The sequence below is a fragment of the Belonocnema kinseyi genome, chromosome 1 (genome assembly GCF_010883055.1).
Source record: "Belonocnema kinseyi isolate 2016_QV_RU_SX_M_011 chromosome 1, B_treatae_v1, whole genome shotgun sequence".
In the NCBI taxonomy this organism is placed as follows: Eukaryota; Metazoa; Arthropoda; class Insecta; order Hymenoptera; family Cynipidae; genus Belonocnema; species Belonocnema kinseyi.
In genome coordinates this window covers 110,432,795-110,443,502 of record NC_046657.1, presented here as the reverse complement: position 1 = coordinate 110,443,502, position 10,708 = coordinate 110,432,795, and the positions used below count along the sequence as shown (strand labels likewise).

Here is a 10,708-nt window from a genome sequence, read left to right as displayed (position 1 = left end):
ACCGGCTTCGTCTTTCCTTCGCCATTCTTCACTCGCCATCTTGGACTCGGGAGTGTAATGATGCACCCATGTTTCATCACATGTCACGATATGCTTCAAAAAGTCTCTCCCTCCCGCTGAAATCGATTCAGGTATCTTTTACTGATTCGCAGTCGGATGTTTTTTTGATCTTCGTTCGATAACTTCGGGAACCATCAGGCACAGATTTTTTTGAAATCAAGATGATTTTTAATGATTGTTTGAGCGCTTCCATAGCTAATGCCCACCTGTAAAGCTATTTCATGAATAGTGAACCGCCTGTCACTTTCAATAAGGTCACGAACTGCACCAATGTTATCGCCAGAGACACTTGACCTTGGACGTCGATTATGACTCACATTTTTCACACTTTCTCGTCCACTCTTAAACGTTTTGGCCCAATCAAACACTTGAGTTTTAGACAGAGTATCATCCCCATACTGATCCTTCAATCGAGTCAAAATTTCGCACGGTTTAACGCCTTCTGTAGTTAAAAACTTTATTATAACCCGTTGTGCAACGGACGCTGGAACCTGTTGCTCACTCATAGCTGTACTGACGAATTGACTGAGTCAAACAGCTCACCAAGCGTTTTACCCACTCCTAATACACTACATTACAAGAACCTACACTGTGAGAGTGCTTGCTATTGGCTAAGAAAAGTATTTGTAAAATTCCGGTTTATATTTGATTCACCCTCGTAGAAGCAGGGATTCTGATCTGATTTACAAAATTCAAATTACTATAAAATTGTAATGCTTTTGCAATTCTAATCCTTATTTTATTTGTGAAATTAGTAACAATATTAAAGGTTCGCCACAAAAATTAATTGTAATGCTAATGTTGCAAATAAGTAAATATTTATTTTTTGAATTGGTATTACACAAATCCGGTCTATTAAGTTTAAATAATATAAATGTTTATTTGAAATGGATAAAGAAATATGTATTACATTTTCAATTCCTTACGGCAACTTATTATTGAATAATTTGTGTTGTGCGTCAAATAGATCGGGATTACCAGAAGTAATTACCACTTTAAATTGATATAAAATAGGTATATTTGGGAGCAACAAGTTACCATGTCTCTTGGACAAGCGGGTGGCGAGAACTAGCCAGTCAACCCGAAGAGACGGTTTCCATAGGTTTGCATCGATTAACGCTTCCAGATGCGCAGGTGTACATTCTATTGATTATTCTTAACGTGAACTACAAGTATTATATAGAGCATTATATCGCTTATAATCAGGGTACATAACAATAGAGCATTATATCGCTTATAATCAGGGTACAAAACACCCCCTCTTTAGATATTATTTCGGCCTCGAACTTCTTCGATTTTAGAAATGAACCCTTCTCGTACTTGACGGTCTTAAAAGAAATGTTCGTGGTTGTACCATTTCTACAGCAGATGTTTAAGTTACAGCATTAGGTTAATTGTCTACTCTATTTTTGATACAAAAAAGTACAATTTTCTTAGGTATACATTTAGTTATAAATTTTAGTATTCTACACTTAAAAAGAAAGTACATAGCTACCGATCCTATCGCTATATAGCCTAACCGATGTAACATATTATTAAGTATATTTTGAACATCGTTTAAGCTAAGTTATGCTTTTCTTAGTACATCTATATCAATTTGCTTGGGCATTTGAATTAATTTATTTTCTAGGTTATCTAAATTTCCTAAGTTATACTGCAAATCACAAGTTTCATTGACGAGGATCGTTTTCGTTATATTTAAGTTTTTCGAAAGTTCAAGTTTCTCATGGTCGTTATATATTTCACAGTCTTCGCCGGTAATTTTTTTACATTTGTTAATTGTCTCCTTATCAGTTGGTATGTAACTGTCTTCAAATTCAATTATTAAGTCGTGATCAGCAATTAGGGAAAGGAATACTTCACCAAATTTATAATCGGAATATGAATAATGTAACTCAATAATCCATTTACGACTGCTATTGAGACTGAACTAATATCGAGAATTTTTTGGTAGTCTTCTTCGAAATGGTACTTTGTTCTATGTTGCATAACAAATTCTTCTAACGTATTTTTCAAGATTTCGGGTGTTAAAATCTGAGGAAGCATGATTCCATACCTTCCATTATTAATAGCATCTGTTGCTATGTTAATATTCTCATTCATTTCTTCAATTAGGATTGCTGTCGAAATTAATTTAATATTAATGAAATTATCTTTAGTATTGGAATTTAGTTTTTCAATTGTTTGAGATTCTAACGAAATTTTATCCTTTACTTCGCGACCCGTATACAGTACTAATTTAAGGATCTTCATTTAGTTATTTAGGACGGAAACCATTTGATTATTATCAGTATTTAATTTATCAAATTCTGAATTCATTTGGTTCAAATCTGTTTCAGTCAGGGTTCTAGAAAGGGGTTTTGATATATCGCCTATAAAATTATCTAACCCTCTTTTATGTCTTTGTATTCCAAGTAACTTATGTAAAATTGTAATTTTGTTTATTAATCTGTCACGCCTATGTCTTATTAGGCTTATTTCATTTTGTGCTGTGCATTTATTTTCACATGTCTGTCCTTCTTCTTCTTCTGATGATGATGATGCTGATGATGAAAGTTTTTCGTCAGGTAAAGGTTCTCCTGACGGTTTTTTAAATTTCCTTACTAGCTATTTTAAGTTTATCTTTTAATGTTTTTTGTTCAATAATCATTGGTTTTTTACTAACAGTTTCATATTTTTCACTTTCTTTATTCAAATTTTCATTATCTAATGGCACTGTGATATCTGAATGATTTGCTGTTTTTTGATTTTGAATTGGGAATAACATTAACAAACAATCGGCTGCTTTGCTTTCTTTTTCTTTTACTTATACTGCCTCGTATTTGTATTCTTCAAGGCGTAATCTCCATCGAAGTAATCTTGAACTAGCGTCTTTCACGTTGTGAAGCCAAACACAAGCTTTATGATCAGTCTGAATTTTAAAGGGATTTCCTAGTAGATACTGCCTCAACCTTTTCACTGCCCAAACAATTGCTAAAAGCTCTTTTTCGCTAGTCCTATAATTTTCTTCTGCTTTGTTAAGTGTTTTAGATATAAAAAGACATGGGTGTTCTTTTTTTGACAATACAGCTCCTAAACCAAGATTAGATGGGTCCGTTGTTATAGTAAATTCTTCATTAAAAATTGGGAATCTTAGTACTGGTGCATTACATAAAAGTTCTTTTAATTTGTCAAAGCTTTCTTGACATCCTGGTGTCCAATTGAATATTACTTCTTTTCGTGTTAGGTTGGTCAGAGGTTTTGCTATTGTAGAAAAGTTTTTTATAAATTTTATATAGTATCCAGCTAATCCTAGAAATGATTAAATTTGTTTAACTGTATTTGGGGTTTTAAAATTTCTTACTGCTTCTGTTTTTGCTGGATTAGGTTTAACTCCATTAGCAGTGATTATATGTCCTAAATATTCTAATTCCGGTCTAAGGTATTCGCATTTAGATGGTTCTAATCGTAATGCTAAGTCTTTAATTCTCTCAAGAACGTCAATTAAATTCTTGTTATGTTCATCTAATGTTTTACCGAATACTACTATATCATCGATATAGACAAAATAATTATGGCCTATAAGTCCTCTAAAGGCATTGTCCATCATACGTTGAAATGTTGCAGGTGCGTTTGTTAACCCGAATGGCATTCTGTTATACTCGAAATGGCCTTGAGTTGTTGAAAAGGCTGTGAATTTTTTAGATTTTTCTTCCATTGGGATCTGGTGAAATCTTGCACTCATGTTGAATGCAGAGAAAAATTTAGCTTGTCCTAAATGGTCGAGATTATCATCAATCACTGGGAGCGGGTCTACGTCTTGGTCGGTATCTTTATTTATTTGACGATAATCTACTACCATCCTAAGTTTATTTCTCTTTTTTGGTACAACCCATAGTGGTGAATTGAACGGAGATTGTGAATGCCGTATTATTCCTTTATCTAATAATTTTTTTTCCCTTCTAAGGTAAATTCTCTATGTTTCTCAGGTAATTTATGTGACCTCAGGTTTATTATCTTACCTGAATTCAAAATGATCTTGTGCTCAGCTAACGTTGTACACGGTAGTGGGTGTGTATCTCATGTGAATATTTCATTCTATTTAATTATTATATTTTTGATTTCCTCTCTAACCTGATTTTCAATGTGATCTAATTTTGAATTTTTTAATAGTTCTATTATTCTTTCTGTTTCCTTTTTCTTTTGTTTTTTAGGATGTAAATTTCATCTTGTGACTCAATAGACATTATTCTCTCATAATCAATAGTGTTTAGTATTTTTATGGGTTTCATATTATAATTGAATAATGGTCAAATTATTTTATTATTTTTTATTTGATAAATACCATCTGATATTCCTTATTCATTTTCTATCCAAATCTTTCCGTCTTCCTTTGCTGCTTCTACTATGCAGATTTTAGAAATATTTTTAGCGATGTAGTTTCTGTTCTTTTAAAGAGGTAATTTCATGTCATCTAAAATTAGGAATTTTGTTGTGAGGGCGCACCTATGGTATTTTTCAAAGAAAGGTAGACCAATAATTCCAGCTTCGGGTAAAGGAAAATCGTCATCTACTATATGAAAAAGATGTTTTTCCCTTGCATATGGTATATAGGCTGCTTCTAATGACTGGTACCGGTCATTACCCATGCAAATTTCTTAAGGAACTTTATTTTTTCAAATTTATCAGGTAATTCATTCTCCTTTATAATGATGATCGATGCTCCTGAGTCAACTAGTAAATTGTATTCTCTGCCATTTTCTCTTCTTCCTCTAATGGATAATAATTGCTCACATACTGCTGATACAGGCTGACTCCTCGTATTCTATCTGTTCCAATTTTGTTCTCTTCCGTCATCACTTGGTTTTCTAAATAATTTCCCTTGTCCTCCTGTTCTATCGTTGTCCTGATCTGAGTTTGAGATGGTCGTTTGGGGGTTTGAATATTCCAAAAATTTGGAAATTTAACATAGCATTGCGCTGCCAAATGTCCTAACTTTCCACATTTATGGCATTTCATCTGCTATTCATCAATTGGTGAAATATTTCGGTTAGGTGTTGTAAATGAAAGTGGTGTTGTATTTGCCTGAGACCTAGATATAAATGTTGAGTATTGTGGTCGTAAAAACTGGGTTATAGGTTTATTCAAACTTGGTTTTATTATTCTGTTTTTATTTTTCTCTTTAATCCATATTTCCGCTTCTAGTGCTTCTTGCAAAGCTTCATTTAGACTTTCAGGTTTCATTGGCCATACTTGACTGGAAATTTCGTCGCGTAAATTCATGACATATTTTTCAACTGCCGCCTTTTCTTCTATTTTTAAAGCAATTTTTCGTTCTATTCCGAACTATGTTCGGTTTGTAAAGCGTAAGTTAATTAATTAAAAACGCTCCTGAAGCGTTGACTATATATATTTGTACGCTTTCAAATCCTTGTCGCACATTTTCTAGCTTTGATCTACATAACTCTACTGAAGTGGTTATGCTTAGATTTGATTTTAAAGCGGCATATAAATCCTCCACACTATTTATTCAAACATGTCTAATTGCTCTTTTATCGCCATCGATAATTCGTTCGGTTAAAATATAATCCAGAAGTAAATTGGGGTTGTCACACTGCAATCATGCACGTTTAACTGTTTTTATAAAATCGTTAACTTCTACGTCGTCGTTCCCCTTTAAGGTTTCTACCGTTCTTATTGTGTCTTTAGCCGGGATTAAATCACTACAGCTTTGAACTTGTCCGACTTCGTGCTGGTTTAATGATTCTAAGTTACGAATTCCGTGGGATGGTCTAGTGGGTGGTGGAGTCGGAGGGTTGAGTGGGGTGGACTTATTGATTCGACCGGGTGGTGCGTGCGCTGTGGTTCGAGTAGTTCTTTCTTTCGTCTTTTCGTTTTCGGTTTCATCGTCCGCAATCTCCGTGTTACTCTTAAAATTGTCGGTTTTAATTTCACCCTTAAATCCCAACGAATTTCTTAAAAACGATATTTCTTCCATTCTCCTATCGTTTGCGATAGTCAAAGTATTAATGCTTGATTCTATTCCTTCAATTTTAGATATCATCAATCTCAACAATTCATCCGTAGTCATTATGGAAAAGGATCGTGTTCTATTTTCGTTAGGAGAGGAAGCGCGAAGCATGGTTTCTGCTGTACGGAAGGGGTTGTTAATTTTCTCCACAATGTCTGTCGAGTCTGAGTCTGTTGACGTATCGTCCGTTGCGTAACTTTCATTTTCCCTATAATATTTAAATTCCAGTTTACCTACTTCCTTGTCTAATCTCCTTTTGATTTATCCTTTGCCTAATTTCAATTTTCCTGCTTTTTCTTTTTCTAACTATCCGTTTTCCGATTAAATTTTGCGTACCAGTTATTTCCCGTTTAAACAATGAGATTGTCTCACAGGGCTATATCCCACGTACAAACAAACTCAAAGTAAGTTTTTTGTTTATTGAGGAACACAGAGGTCAGGGAGCACCATGAGCATGTGTACCGTCGAAAGCCTAATGGGTTACAATAGTTTAATGACAAATTGATAACATCCAAATGTTAAAAATTTGCTTATCAAAACAATTAACCCTTACAAATTGTTTATTATTTCTTAAAACTAATCTTCTTTACTTACTGTGTATTTTCTTAGGAAACTGTAGAATCCTTGTTGTTGCGTCTTTCCGTCGTAGACCTGTTGCCTGGCGCGGATCGATATTTCCGGGGCGTTGACTGCCGCGTTGTAGTACTGCGTTTTTCGCTGCTTTCTTGTCGTTGCTTCTGCGTTACGTTGCTGCGTAGCTAGACCGTTGTCTCTTCCGCCTGATTGCGGGCCTCGTAGGGTTGTTACCGCGGTATGTTGCGTACCCTTTCAATTTTTCCTTTTTTAAAATCGAATTTTAGTTGGTTTACGTCGTTTAATACCCTACTTGATTCAGATATTAGTTTTACCAATTAAATTCGTTTCTTGATTAACAGGCTTTTCCGCGCACAAAGTCAGGAGTTCTTGTAGAATTTTGTAAAATTCCAAATGCCAATTCTGGTTTATAGGCTTTTCCGTAGAGAAAGACCACTTTTTCCAAGGTTCGTCACTTAGGTAATCCGCTTTTGATTGTTTAATTATTTCCGTGGAAATTACTATCGTGAAGGACTATCCTGACAGGATCGCCAAAAAATGTTATGCGTCAAATAGATCGGGATTACCAGAAGTAATTATAACTTTAAATTGATATAAAATAGGTATATTTGGGAGCAAGAAGTTACCATGTCTCTTGGACAAGCGGGTGGCGAGAACTAGCCAGCCGACCCGAAGAGCCGATTTCCATAGGTTTGCATCGATCAGCGCTTTCAGATGCGCAGGTGTACATTCTATTGATTATTCTTAACGTGGACTACAAGTATTATATAGAGCATTATATCGCTTATAATCAGGATCCATAACAATAGAGCATCATATTGCTTATAATCAGGGTACATAAGATTTGACACAACCTAATCAATATTGATCCTAGATTAGAAGTAAACTGCACTAATCGCTTCTATGTACAAAATAACTCCATAAACTTTTACTAAATTTGTACTATTATTCGAAACCTTTTCTTTTCTCTACAAATTTATAACTTGTAAGGTTGCAGTATTTAAATAAAAATTCTGTTATTATTTCGCAAGGATAAAAATCAAATAATTTCAGAATTTATTAAATTGATCTCTTAAATGTGGAACGCTTGCAAAGTTAAAATAAATCGAATTTAACCGATAAAGATTATATAATTTCGAATTAAAAGCCTTCAATGACATGTTTGACCGTCTGCCAGTTAACTTTTGCACCACTCAGAAGATCAGTCAAACTTCTCGTTAGTTTTTAGCATCCAAACAATCATTCCCCGTGGATTTCAAGAGTACTAAAATGACGTTTTTTCACTTGAATTTTTGACCATTTTAACGATAAATTGTTGCAAAATGCACCAATAGCTGTTAGCCAGTCAACGAATTTGGAACTGTTGACTATGAAAACAAAAGAATCTGAAATTAAAGTGAGTACTAAAATGACCTCCATGGAATTGTCGCGAGCTCCCGGGCATTTTGAAGACTAATAATATCTATATTTTCATAAAATATGTCCACGTGGACGAAGTACAGGGAGGGGGGGGGGGTGATTGTAAAAATTCCACGGCTGTCCACGTGGGTCGTATATAGGGGATCATATATAGGGTCCTAAATAGTATCCTATGTCCTCTTTCGTCTTTTCTGTGCTTTTTCCAAAAATTAAATTTTTTTATTATCAATTTAATGTTTAAAGAAAATTTAATCGGCATATCGTAAAATGATTAATTATAAATTAATAGATCTTTTTAGGCGAACAACTCTTGTCTGTTAATTTTAGTTCATACCTTGTGTCGTCTTTTTCAAAAACTTTGAATATTTTTATTTTGAATGTTATTTTTTACGACTAAAGCAAAAACTACATGTCCTATTAAAAATTATAGCTCTTTTTTGGATAAACAAGTTTTGTCTCGTTTTTTTTCGTAGCTTGTGTCGAAAAGCGATTTATTATACATTTGTAGTTCTTTTTAGGGCTCGCAATTTGTAGTTTTTAATTTTTTTCGTATCTTGCATAGTTTGACCAAAAAATAGAATTTATAGATTTTTCATTATTTTTGGTACGATCAAATTTAGAATGTTCAACTTTTCGACCAAATTAAAAAAGTTGTTATCATAATCTTGTAGGGCTTTCAAAAAGCAAGGTTTTTCGTCTTCTGACTTTTTTTTTCAAATCATGCGTTGTTTGTCTTAAAATGTTCATTTCTGTTTTTTTGGGGTTTTGAAAATGCGCGAACTCTGATAATTTTCTTTTCATAAAAAAAGGTCATAGGAATAAACTGTTTAAGTTTCTGAGTACTATGAATAACCGTACATAGAATTTTTAAATCTTAAAAAAATGTGGTTTAAAAATTTTTTGGTACGATCAAATTTGGAATTTTCAACTTTTCGATCAAATTAAAAAAAGTTATCATAAACCTGTAGGGCTTTCAAAAGGCAAAGTTTTTCTTTTCTTGATTTTTTTTCATATCATGTGTTGGTTGGCTTAAAGCCATGAAGATAAATTGTTTCACTTTTTGAGTATTATTAACAACCGTACATAGAATTTTTATACCTTGAAAAAATTTGGTTTCAAAAATTTGTGGTATGATCAAATTTGGAATTTTCAACTTTCCAACCAAATTGAAAAAGTTGTTTTCATAATCTTGTAGGGCTTTTAAAAAGCAAGGTTTTTCTTCTCTTGACTTTTTTTCGTATTATGCCTCGTTTGGATTAAAATATTCATTTTAGTTTGTTTGTTTGTATTTTGAGTAGTATGAACAAACGTACATAGAATTTTTAAATCTTGAAAAAATGTGGCTTCAAAAATGTTTGGTACGGTCAAACTTGAAATTTTCAACTTTCCGACCAAATTAAAAAAGTTGTTATCATAATCTTGTAGGGCCTTTGAAAGAAAACTTTTTTCTTCTCTTGAATTTTTTTCTTATCGTGCATTGTTTGGCTTAAATTGTTCATTTTAGTTTGTTTTTTTGGATTTTGAAAATGTTATAACTCTAATAATTTTTGATTTTTTGCAAAAAGTTATTAGGATAAATTGTCCAAATTTCTGAATACTATGAATAAACGTACAGAGTATTTTTGAAAATTTAAAAAAGTGGTCTCCAAAATATTCAAAATGTGCTCACTTTTTGAATTTATATAAAAAATGGCTGGCTAACGAACTTGACCTTTAGTTTCGGAGACTAAACGAGTTAAAAGTGTATGAAAGATTACTCTTAAGCACTAAAAAGATTAAAAACAAAAGTTTCTCTATCAAAAATCGGAAAAAATATTCTTCTATGCAAAGAAAAGTTCTCTGAATTAAAGAAATATATTCACTAGCTTTCATTCGGAAATAAGTTTATTTGATAAAAGTGTCTTCATGAAGGGTAGAGTGGGGTTAAAAGTGCGGCGGGGAAAAACTGCCACATATTATAAAATGCGGAACTTCAATGTATATATATTTGTTTATGTAAAAGCCAAGGAAATGCCTCATTTAATTTAGGCGCAGTGTTATGAAAAATAAACTTTGGCCACTTTAAACCCCGCCCTACAAATTATTACTTTTTGTGTTATCGTACGCGGCACTTTTTTCCACTGGCACTTTTAACCATACTCTACCAGAGCTCACAGACCTGAAACGCCGCAACGATGCCGCACGAGGGGAATCGTCCCCCGCCAGGTGCCAGATCGTGGATGAAATTTACCCCCACCATACCTACCGTTTGGGAGCCGCAAAACAGAAAGTGCATGATTACCACTGTGAGTTCGTATGTAAGCCGAAAATGCACGATTCGACCTCGGAGTTCTGCTGTACGATGATTGCCGATCTGAAGGCTTCGGAAGTCTTCGGTGGTCTTCTTTTTATATCTTGCTCCCCATTTGAAAGAAATTGAAGAAATTGACGATTTGGATCTATTGCGTGATTCTTAATTTCATGCATACATCGATTTTCAGGTTATGTTTTCCAGGTGTACATAATATGGATATATATATATATATAATAATAATAATAATAATAATCAAATAATCAAATACATAACTGAACAAAAAAATTTTTTTAATTGTTTTCAACATGATAGTAAAATTTTAAATAAAAAAA

At 33.3% G+C, this 10,708-nt stretch overlaps 1 pseudogene; it reads right to left on the bottom strand.

The window, feature by feature from the left end:
• Window positions 1–3,901, bottom strand: part of LOC117179579 — a 35,605-nt pseudogene extending 31,704 nt beyond the window's left edge.
• Between the last annotated feature and the right edge of the window lie 6,807 nt (window positions 3,902–10,708).